Genomic DNA, 12,203 nt, shown 5'->3' with positions numbered 1-12,203 from the left:
AAATATATATTTTCAAGACACTTGCAATCTTTAGCAGGAAAAATGTATATGGGTCTTTCTTATAATAACAAAAAATATCATCAGAAGAAGAGATGCCTATAGTGTGATGATTTATATAACGGAAGAACTAGTGGACTTTAACATATGCGTTAACATGGATGAATCTCAGAAATACAATGGTGAGTGGGAAAAGCAAGTCAAAAGAGTATGATTATCTGATTCAATTTTTATATATTCAAATATAGGCACAATTATGTAGTTTATTGTTTAAGTGTACAAACAAATATGGTCAAACTCTACATAAATGAAAAAGGTAATTTAAAAATTCAGGAAAGTGGTGACCTCTGGGGAGAAGGGAAAGGAAGAGAATTAAGAAAAGGTGCCCAGAAGTTTTCCATAAAGTTTAATCAAGCCAGATGATTGGCATCTGGGTGTTCATTCTCTTTTTCTTCTTCAAAGTGTGTATGTATATCATGTATACTCATTTTTCAGTTGTGAAAAGGTTTTAAAATAATGAAACCAGAAGAATGGGGGGAAATGAATATCAAGAATGCCAAAGGAGAAGGCCTTGAAAGCTCTCCTTTAAAGCAGCCAAATGCTGTGTCGATTTCTTGCGGGATGGGGTGCTGTTTTTGAAGGCTGAGTTTAAGACCCTCAGATGAAGTGGAGGGGGGTGGATATGGGCTCAGAGGCCATTCGAAACACAGACAATGGAAAAGGACAAGTCCCTATGTGTCTGAAACACAGGGAGCCTGGTGGGGGGGAGCCCACTGGGGGTGCAGAGCCTGGAAAATGAGGCAGGTGCCAGGGCCTATTTGGAGCCTTGCTCGTGCTCTTGAGTCATGAGCAGAAAGGCATGTAGCAGGCTTGGAATTTCCTCTTGCTGATGGCCTGAGATGTCCTATTTCATGTAGGTGACAGGGATGAGCTTCACTGGAAGTGAAGCACAAGTAGATCTTTATTCTGAGGAGCCCTGCAGCACTCTCCTCCTGCTCGAGGGTAGGATGTGAACCTCCACCCAGAGAGGATGGGAAGAGCCTCCCGCATAGGAAGGAGACTCATGTCTCAGTGGACACAAGCTGTCAACACTGCAGCGAAACAAACATAGGAAACCCTTTCCCCTGTGGTTGGAAAATCATCACCATAATATTAAATCCTTTCACTTGAGTTTTGCTTGCTGCTTTCCAGTACAGCATCTAGTAAGATTCCTTAAAATTCAGATAGAGAAATCATGGCTAAGAGAGAAAGAAATATAGCCCAGGATCACTCACAGTAAGTGAGTGTCAGGGCAGTGATTAGACCCCAGGACTCTGAGAAGCTCAAAGAAGAGATGGTGAACCTGAAAAACGAAAGTCAAGAAATGTTGAGTAGGCATTAAGGCCAACCATCTCCACACTGAGGTCTCAGGTAGAGACAGTTTCCATTCCATGGTCACAGGTGCTTTTCAGATGAGATGAAGGTGGACTCACCTTCTGTGATGGAGGAGGAGAGAGAAAACAGTGCATTGAGAAGGGAGGACTGGGAGAGAGTATGCCCTGGTCCAGAGTCTTTCTGCAAACTCCTCCAGTTGGTCAGTTTTGCCAACTCCTGGTCGGCTCTCATCTGACGACTTAGTAATGAATGAATAAATTTCAGTATTGAATGCTCCCTCACTCTAATAAGCAAATGAAAATGTAATGCCTGTTTAATTTCTTTTAGACATTCTAGCGTAGGAATTATATTTGCTTGTGTCCCAAACTCAGGATATCTTGGGTCAAATTTCCCTCTCTTACTTGGGCCACAGGTGGTCTCAGATCCAGTCCGGCTTTGATATTTATGGTTCGTTGATGTTATGAGAAAGGTGAGTATGGGTGCAAACCAGATGCCCCTATGAAGAGCCCTCAAGCCACAGTGAATATCTTTCGTGAATATTTTTTGGCTTAAAAAAAAAAAAAAGATGCCGCTTATGATGTTGTAGGATGGTATTTATTGCATCATCCTGCCGTGGGTCCTCAGAGGTAACAGGGTCATAATAATGACCCTTGAAACAGAATCTACTCAGAATAAAGTCATTGTGAGACCCAGTCAGGAATATGGAAGGAATCCTGGGCTCTGTGTGCAGAAACAGGCTCTTCAAGATAAATCGACACAAGAACACAGCTCTCTGTTATCTCAGATGTCTCCAGATCATGTCAGGGAAGAACCTGCTTCTGAAGTTTAAAGAAAACTGACAAAACTTGAAGTTCTACAGGAAAGCTACCTGGATGCTCGGAGAAAGCATTTGCAGTTTTATGAAACACGTACGAGGTGTGAGGCTCACAGGAATGGCGTGGTTTTGTTCTTGATGTCTTGTTTTCCCTGTTCCATGAGGGAAAATAATCAAAAGAAAACAGAAGCTTTGAGAAGGTGAAACAGGAAGTGCTTCCCCAAATCCCTGTACAAGGATGAAGGTGTACCTCTTTGCAGCCTCCAATGGGAAAAGCATTTGAGAGTCGGAGAACAGAGAGCTGCTAAATCCCAAAACTGTTAGTGAGACAGCCTTGGAATACATACGGATTTCAAAGATGGCTGAGAATCTATGCTTTCTTCAGACTATTTTCTTCTATAAATTTAATAACTTGCATTATCTTGAAAATCAATTTCATGTTGAAATTATTCTGAAAAAAAAAACATGATGTGAAGCATTCCTATTCTTTTCTAAAAAACAGTTGTTGGAGTTTAGCTGCTTTACAATGCTTTGTTAGTTTCCGCTGTACAGCAAAGTCAATCAGTTATACGCATATACATATCCCCTCTCTTTCAAGTTTCCTTCCCATTTAGGTCACCACAGAGCACTGTGTAGAGATCCCTGTGCTATACAGTAAGTTCTTATCTTTTTTATGCATGGTATCAATATAAAGTGTATATGTCAATCATGTGTGCATGCTTGCTAAATCACTTCAGTTGTGTCCAGCTCTGTGTGACCTGATGGACTATGTAGCCCACCAGGCTCCTCTGTCTGTGGGATTCTCCAGGCAAGAACACTGAAGTGGGTTTCCTTGCCCTCCTCCAGGGATCTTCCCAACTCAGGAGCGACTGAGCAACTAAGCACAGGTCATAAATTACATTCCACCCTCCTCTCCCCATTGGTGCAAATACTTTCCTCTCTTCGCAGTACCCTTCCCTATCTCCTGCACTGAGTGCTCTCCTAGGACCCATTTGTTGTATCTCTTGTGCTTTTAAATTATTGAGCAGGATTGCCTTCTCCATCTTGGCCCCAATTATACTAATCACATGTGGTGACTTAGGCCATTCTTACTTTCATATATAGTTCACCATCTTCTTCCCAGAAACAATTTCAACCTTCTGGATGTTTCTTGTCATCAGCCCAGTAACTCTTTGTACTAATATTTTGGTTTTCCAGCACTTTTTAGCTTTTTCCTCAGCAATGTTGATATAAAACAATACCCAAACAAGCGAATTCTAATAAGTGTCTGCTGCTGCTGCTAAGTCGCTTTAGTTGTGTCCAACTCTGTGCGACCCCATAGACGGCAGCCCCCCCAGGCTCCTCTGTCCCTGGGATTCTCCAGGCAAGAATACTGGAGTGGGTTGCCGTTTCCTTCTTCAATGCATGCATGCATGCTAAGTCGCTTCAGTCGTGTCCGACTCTGTGCGACCACATGGACAGCAGCCCACCAGGCTCCCCTAGCCATGGAATTCTCCAGGCAAGAGTACTAGAGTGGATTGCCATTTCCTTCTCCAGGTAAGTCTCTGATTTCCAGAAAATGGCATGATGCACAACAATCTGGGTGCATTTTTCATGATATTCAACAACCTGTGTGTATTTTTGCATCCTGCCAACTCCAGCTAGCAACATTCACTGGTCTCTGCCCTCTTGAAAATTTAAACATCATCATCCTAAATTAGAGGTAACTTTCACTTGGTCGCCTAGCAAATTAGAAGAACTCTTCACTGTTGCCATACAGTGGTGCTTAGGTCATGGGTATTTGACCAGCGGGTTTTGAGTCAATGTCCTCTGTTCGTGTCGGATGTGATTTGAAATGCTCCACTAGGGTTAGTCAGGTTTTTTTGGTCGCTCCTGGTGCCTTTCCTTCTCTATGCCAACTACTCTGTGTCCTCCATTCAGAGCAAATGCCACTCATGCACTCAGATACTCACACACACATGCACACATGTATCACACCTTCTTGCCCCCTTGACCTTGCCACTGTCCTTCTCAAACATCAAGCGAAGCATCAGATAGGTGAGGGGGCTTCTTGGTGTCCCTTTTCTGCAGTTAATTGTGTCCCAACATCTTTCTGGCTTTCAGTGCTCTGCTGAATTCGACCAGTATTTGCTGGAAACTGTGCTAAGTGTCGAGAATACAAATTTGAACAAAATATCGCCCCTCCTGCTGGTGGTTCACTGTCTGGTAAGGGAGGCGATTATATAAATAAATAATTGAGAAGCAACGTGATCAGTGAGAAAACTGAAAGGTTAAATGACTTCATTGAAGTCACAAAACCCATAACTAAGATGAGATGACCAGATGACAGTTTCTAGCCAGATTTGTGTTCTAGCCAGGGATTTTAGCAAACTCTTACAGAAAGAAAACTGTGAGTTCCATGTCATTATGATAAAGCAAAGGATGACTTAGCGAATACATTTAATTGCCTATACCTGTGATGAGCTTGAAATGCTTCAAAGAATAGACAGGTGAGGAGGAGGAGGGTGGAGTAGCGAGGAGGAGATAAAACTTTAAAAAATAGAACACCATATATTCTAGCATTCTATTTTAAGAAGATGAATACCAAACAGTGCTTGTCAATCAATTTTGCTCCAAGCCTCTGAAGGAGGCTCCAAAGTCCTCTGGGTCAGCCTGGCTTCCGGAATCCAACTGGGAAACGTGAGACTTGAGAGGTCAGACGTCGGGCATCTCAGAAACAACAGATCTTGTTGGATTTTCCTGTTCGGGAAAGTGGGTCCTTTCCAAAGACTCAGAAGAGGCAGGGGTCAGGCACCAAGAGAGAAACTCTGGACAAAGCCCAAGAGCCAGAAAGAAAACGGAACCTGATGAGAAAGATCAAATGTGATAAAGTGGAAAAACCCAAGCTCTGAGTTGGTTAGGGTCCCTGTCCTAAGGGTCACTGCACTCCCCAGTCCCTCAGCTGTTGGAGCGTAACAGAATAATGATGCTTCCCAGGATGGCAGCGAGCTGATGCTAATAAAAGATGCGACGGCCGGGGAAGCTGAAATACTCTGCACACGTGAGGAGCTACTGAAAAGTTACCATAGTGTGTCCCGTTCACGTGTGACTATGAACCTGCGGAGGTGGGAAGACTTTTATCTAACCTCTCAGAGGAACACGGACCTGATGCCAAAGATGGAGGAGGCAGACACAGCAGCTGTCCCAAAGAGGAGACTCCAGAGCAAGGTGCTGAGGCCAGGGCCCCCACGGAGGTCTGGAAGGGAATCAAGGCAGAGGGACTGAGGGTGGCAAGATGTGTGTTTCAAGGCATCCACCCAGTCGTTTAATCTATAAGCTTTCACAATGGATCTACTCTGTGCCAAGCACTACACTAGGTGCCAGGCTTCAGAGACCAATAAAACGTGGCACCTGTTCTCCAGGAGCCCACCGTCTAGGCGGGGATACAGACACTCAGAGAGTCAAATACTGGATGAAGAGCAAGAAAATAATAGTTTGGGATTAATAGATATACACTGCTGCTGCGGCTAAGTCGCTTCAGTCGTGTCCAACTCTGTGCGACCCCCTAGACGGCAGCCCACCAGGCTCCCTCGTCGCTGGGATTCTCCAGGCAAGAACACTGGAGTGGGTTGCCATTTCCTTCTGCGATGCATGAAAGTGAAAAATGAAAGTAAAGTCACCCAGTCGTGTCTGACTCTTAGTGATCCCATGGACTGCATATATGTATAATAGATAATCAACAAGGACCATGTACACATGCTCAGTTGCTCAGCCGTGTCCAACTCTTTGCAACTCCATGGACTGTCACCCCACTAGGTTCCACTGTCCATGGAATTCTCCGGGCAAGAATACTGGAGTGGGTTGCCATTTCAGGGATACCCAATATCTTTCAATAAACTATATGGGGAAAGAATCTGAAAAAGAATATATAATCACCATCAGAACCACCTGCAGGACTTTGATCTCTTTCTCCTAGCTTCTGACTCCACTAATAAGGGACAGTGTGTCTTTCCATTCTCTCTCAGTGAAGTTGGAGAAGTATGAACAGACTCTTCATATACCCCTCAGGAGTGCTGGCATGGCAAAAATATTTTGAGAGCCACTGAGCTTAAGTGATTCCCACGTAAAACATCTGCAAATGTATTTATGTCTGTGCTGTGAATGGTTGTATTTTTATTCACATACAAAATCAAATAGCGTCATCGCTCAAAACAAAAGAGCAGGAAAACGGTACAGTAATACATTGAAAAGCAAAGCATCAAATTCCACACCAGGTTCTGAACACAGGCCATCTTTGTGATGATGGTGATGAAGGGAGAGCTTCTCAAATGGCTCGCTTCCTAATCCCAGTGTCTTTATTCAGTGACAGACCTGCAGTTTCCATGTTGCATTATTGATACTCTGGAGAGTCAGGGCCTCCATGAGCTGCAAAGAATGGCTCAAGCAGCAAGTAGGACTGAAATCAAGCTGTGTGCAAAGGCAAGAGCTTTATCCCCTACCTCTGCAGCCTCTGTGTCCTCCCCTGCTTCAGTCTCCTCTTCTCACACCAAAACCTGAACACACACACACACACACACACCCCACACATATGGCTTTAACAACTCTCACCATTTGGGGTCAGTTTCTCCAGCCTCCCCACCACCACAACCACCTGATCTCCTGGCTGAGAGCCAGACCTTACAGTCCTCACACAGCATCCTTCCCTTCTCTTGCTATCCAGAGCAGTATCCCCTCAAACCTGCATCTCCTTCTTCTATGCCCACCTTGTGCTGTGTTCTCCCGAAGGTCTCAATGGGATAGCCCCTCATCCCCACCCAATCCATCTCCCATCAGCTGCCACACTAACCTTCCTCAAACACAGACATCTTTTAAAAATATATATAGATTTATTTAATTGGAGGATAATTTCTGTACAATATTGTGGTGGTTTTTGCCATACACTGACATAAATCATCCATGGGTGTGCATGTGTCCCCCCAGCATGAACCCCCCTCCCACCTCCCTCCCCACCCCATCCCTCTGGGCTATCCCAGAGCACCAACTTTGAGTGTCCTGCTTCATGCATTGAACTTGCACTGGTCATCTATTTTACATATGGTAATATACATGATTCAATGCTATTCTCTCAAATCATCCCACCCTCGCTTGCTCCCACAGAGTCCAAATGTCTGTTATTTACATCTGTGTCTCTTTTGCTGCCTTGCATATAGGATCGTCATTACCATCTTTCTACATTCCATATATATGTGTTAGTATACTGTATTGGTGTTTCTCTTTCTGACTTACTTCACTCTATAATAGGCTCCAGTTTCATCTGCCTCATTACAACTGACTCAAATTCATTCTTTTTAACAGCTGAGTAATACTCCATTGGGTATATGTACCACAACTTCCTTATCCATTCGTCTGCCGATGGACATCTAGGTTGCTTCCATGTCCTGGCTATTGTAAACAGTGCTGTCATGAATGCTGGAGTACACGTGTCTCTTTCAGCTCTGGTTTCCTCGGTGTGTATGCCCAGCAGTGAGATTGCTGAGTCATATGGCAGTTCTATTTCCAGTTTTTTAAGGAATCTCCACCCTGTTCTCCAGAGTGGCTATACCAGTTTACATTCCCACCAACAGTGTTAGAGGCTTCCCTTTTCTCCACACCCTCTCCAGCATTTATTGTTTGTAGACTTTTTGATGGCAGCCATTCTGACTAGCATGAGATGGTACCTCATTGTGGTTTGGATTTGCATTTCTTTATAATGAGTGATGTTGAGCATCTTTTCATGTGTTTATCAGCCATCTGTGTGTCTTCTTTGGAGAAATGTCTGTTTAGTTCTTTGACCCATTTTTTGATTGGATTGTTCATTTTTCTGGTATTGAGCTACATGGGCTGCTTGTATATTTTGGAGATTAATTCCTTGTCAGTTGGTTTGTTTGCTATTATTTTCTCCCATTCTGAAGGCTGCCTTCTCACCTTGCTTATAGTTTCCGTCTTTGTGCAAAAGCTTTTAAGTTTAATTAGGTCCCATTTGCTTATTTTTGTTTTCATTCCATTACTCTGGGAGGTGGGTCATAGAGGATCTTGCTGTGATTTATGTCAGAGAGTGTTCTGCCTATGTTTTTCTGTAAGAGTTTTATAGTTTCTGGTCTTACATTTAGGTCTTTAATCCATTTTGAGTTTATTTTTTTGTGTATGGTGTTAGAAAGTGTTCTAGTTTCATTCTTTTACACAAACACAGACATCTTAATGTCCCTATAATTTCTAAAAAGTTCCTGGTTTCATGTAGTCAGATGTCAGATTCCACCGGCTGGCATCCAGATTCTCCCCTGTCTGCATCCTTCCATCCACATTCCAGTTCCACTCCAGAACCAAGAGGCTATTCCAGGTGGTGGGCAGTGTCTTCGTCTCTCTCAGCCTCGTATCTTGCTCGTTCCCCGTGCGGTTCTTTTTTCAAATTAATTACTTTCTGAAGACCCTCTGCTGGGTCTTCACTGCTGTGAGGGCTCTTCTCCAGCTGCTGCAACAGGGGGACACGCTCTGGCTGCAGCGGGCAGGTTTCTCACTGCGGTGGCTTCTCTTGTTGCAGAGGATGGGCTCTAGAGTGTGGGTAGTTGCAGCTTTTGGTGTCTAGAGCGCAGGCTCAGTAGTTACAGTGCACAGGCTTAGTTGCTCCTTGGCATGTGGAATCTTCCCAGACCAGGGATCGAACCCATGTCTCCTGCACTGCCAGGAGGATTCTTAACCACTGAGCCACAAGGGAAGCCCCTCCCATAAGGTTCTGAGTTGATGCTGCACATTTAGGATGTCCTCCTCCTGGCATCAAAAATACTGTGTTCTATTCTTCCCCCAAGGCTCACATCCTTAAAGCATTGCCCCAGCTCATGGTGAACTCCCCTGCAGTATGAATTCCTGCTGGTTTGCTAAGTGACTGGCATTATTTCCTGGGTTTAGATGTCAATTTTTTAGCAGGAAAATAAATTTCTCAAGGTTAGGAATAATAAATTCTAGGTGTGTCCCACTAAGCCTGGCACATAAAAGACATTTAGCAAATGTTTTTGAATCATGGAAATTTTATGACCACTAGCCTAAAATAGATTTTTAAAATTTTAAATTAAAAAAGGCATACATATTATCCTACAAAATATCTGATTTGGCTATTAAAATAATTAAAATTATAACAGATTCAAAATCTTTAGGCCTTAAGACTTATGATCATGAACACTTTACATTAAAAATAGAACAAGGATCAGAAAGAGATTAATGATTTCCAGTGTTATAATGAAGTATTTACAAGTCTGATGAAGAAGGAGGGTGGGGTGATTATCTACATGTGTTGGTCAGAGAGGATTTCACAGAGGTGGTGATGACCAAACCCTAGAGAGTAGTCTCTGCAAAGGGAACAGAATGTGCAGACAATGGGGATCTGAGACAAGACTGCGTGTTTGGGAACAGCCAGGCGGTGCATTGGTAAAGAATCCGCCTGCCAATGCAGGAAACCCAGGAGACTGGGATTCGATCCCTGGATGGGGAAGATCCCCTGGAGAAGGAAATGACAACCAACTCCAGTATTCTTGCCTGGGAAATTCCATGGACAGAGGAGCCTGGTGGGCTACAGTCCACGGGACACCTGCTCATATCTCTGTTTTGTCCTATTAAGGAGAATCCAAAGGATGCACTTATATCCCAAGAGGTTCTTAAGGTATTTCTGGCCAGGTCCAGGGAGAGCGCTGCTCACAGCCTTTCCTCCTGCCCACCGCATGGGAAGCTGAGCTTTTGCTGCTATAAGCTTTACCTTCATTTGATTTCTTCTCATGCCTGTTATTTATTGAGGGTGTGGGAATTTATGTTAAAGAAAAGAGTCCAGAACTTACAACCTGGTCAATCTACCGAGGAAAGGTTAGTTGCCTGTGTCTTCAAATAAACACAGTCTTTTTCTCTTTTTTTTTTTTTTAAGATTTTTTTTGATGTGGACCATTTTTGACAAGTCTTTATTGAATTTGCTACAATACTTCTATTTTTATGCTTTGGATTTTTGGCTACAAGGCATGTGGGAGTTCAGTTCCCCGACCAAGGATCAAACGCACTTCTGCTGCATTGGAAAGTGAAGTCTTGATCTCCGCCAGAGAGGTCCCAAATGCACTATTGTTAAGGCACATAGCTGTGTGTGATTGGTGTGTTTTTCTTACTCATTGAGTGACCTCTCTGGGAAATCTGGGACCGGGTATAGGAGCAGAAGATGCAGCTCAGGAAGGAGACTCGTGCAGAGTCCTTGCCACAGATGCCACACTAGCTGCCCGCATCCTATAGGCTGGCTCTGTGGACTACTCCTCACACAGTGGTACCTCGAGCAACTGTACCTCCCTCTCTGGGGGCCCACGCTCCTCCCAGGAGTGTGCTGGTTGTGCATGGAACAGACTGAAGTCTTGGGAAGTTACTACCCCCAGAATCAAGGCTTCACCAGTGAGGAACTAGGATTGGTGGGTGAATGCCTCAGGCATCTTGCTTTCATTGGACAGCCTGGAACCCAAATCCTATCTCAGGGTCTGCTTTGGGGGCAATACAAGCTGACCCTGTAAACCACACTGAAGAGTTCAGATTCCACCTTGTGAAGCTAGGAAAATTAATGAAGTATTTTCATTAAAGAAGTGACATGGTTGTACACACACACACACACACACACATTTTAAAAATAAATATCATCAAGATGGGGAGAAGAGGAGGGACTGTAGAAGCAGAAGAGAAGAAGGAATCCCAGTTAAGGATATGTGGCCAAAGTCGGGGGCAGGTTCAAGGTGGTCACCGCATAAAGCATCAAGTTCCTGACCTTCTCTGGCCCCCAGCCGTGGAGCCACAGCTGCTCATCCGAGCCTCCTGGAAGTGATTTATATTTCCGAGTTGCTGCCCACCCACTTTTACTGGAACATCTAATTGCAGAATTACACCCATGTTTTCCGAGGAGAAGATGCTGCCTCCCCACTGACTCATGTTCATTTATTGGATAACTGCTTATCCTTGGGCAGAACAAAATCTATTTTTGCCCTCTTTTCACTATTCTCATCCCAGAATTTATCTTGGGCCTCTCAAGAAGCATGCCATGTGAGGCATTGTGATTTATTAAGAACATTCATTATCTGGGATTGGAAGCGTTTCTTTCTAGTCCTGGCTCTGCCACTTGTCAGTCTTGGCTGAGCCTCAGTTTCCTCATCAGGAAAATGGGTATGAAAATCCTCACAAAGGCTCTGACATGAATGAGAGGGAGTTGTTCTGGGTGCTCCTTGTGGACGTGACTCTAGTTAAATTGTGAACCCCCACATCCTCAGCTAAGTAATGAGCCAGTCAAGATTTCTCAGGCCTGGTAGGGGTTCATTCATTAAGAGTTTTCCAAGCTCCACAAGAGCTGGGACCATACTCGCTCATGTCTGAGTTCCCCCCAGTGCCCACTGGGGGTTCAAAATGGGTCCACTCTTGTTGAATGTCCTAGACAAGCCTGTCAAGGAGGCTGGTGACAAGCTATGGCTGAAGTCCCACTAGGGCTCATGGGAGAGGTGAGGGGGGGGAGGGAGGTGTCTGTGTGCCCAGCCTGGGACAGCAAAGCATCACGAGAGAGCCGTGCTGGCGCATCTGGGAACTAGAGAGGCTGAGGAGAGGCTCTGAAAGGGCTCCTGGGCTCCTGCAATGCGCCAGGCCAGTCGAACTCGATGCTCCTATGGAGAAAACACAGAAACAGGCATCTCTGGCCTCTCAGGGACCTGTCCCAGGGAAAGGAGGCATGAACTCACAGATGGGAGAAAGCCAGTGATTCCCGGATTTAGGGGTGTCCAGAGGGAGTTCTGGGGTGAGTTGGGATTGAGGGGTGACTTCTGCCTCCTCTGCTCTCTCCCATGCCCCATTTCCTGTGCCCCAGAGTCCAGCTTTCCTCCAAGTAGCTGTCATCTGGGTCCTATTCCTAGCCCTCCATCTCAGCTCCCTGTGTCTGGCCCTGGACTATGAACAGAGCATCCACTCAGCCCAGACCATGCTTCAAACAGCTTGACACCCAGTGCTATAC

Source organism: Ovis canadensis, chromosome 3 (genome assembly GCF_042477335.2).
Source record: "Ovis canadensis isolate MfBH-ARS-UI-01 breed Bighorn chromosome 3, ARS-UI_OviCan_v2, whole genome shotgun sequence".
Taxonomy (NCBI): domain Eukaryota; kingdom Metazoa; phylum Chordata; class Mammalia; order Artiodactyla; family Bovidae; genus Ovis; species Ovis canadensis.
The sequence above is the reverse complement of the archived record's forward strand: the minus strand, read 5'-3'. Positions refer to the sequence as shown.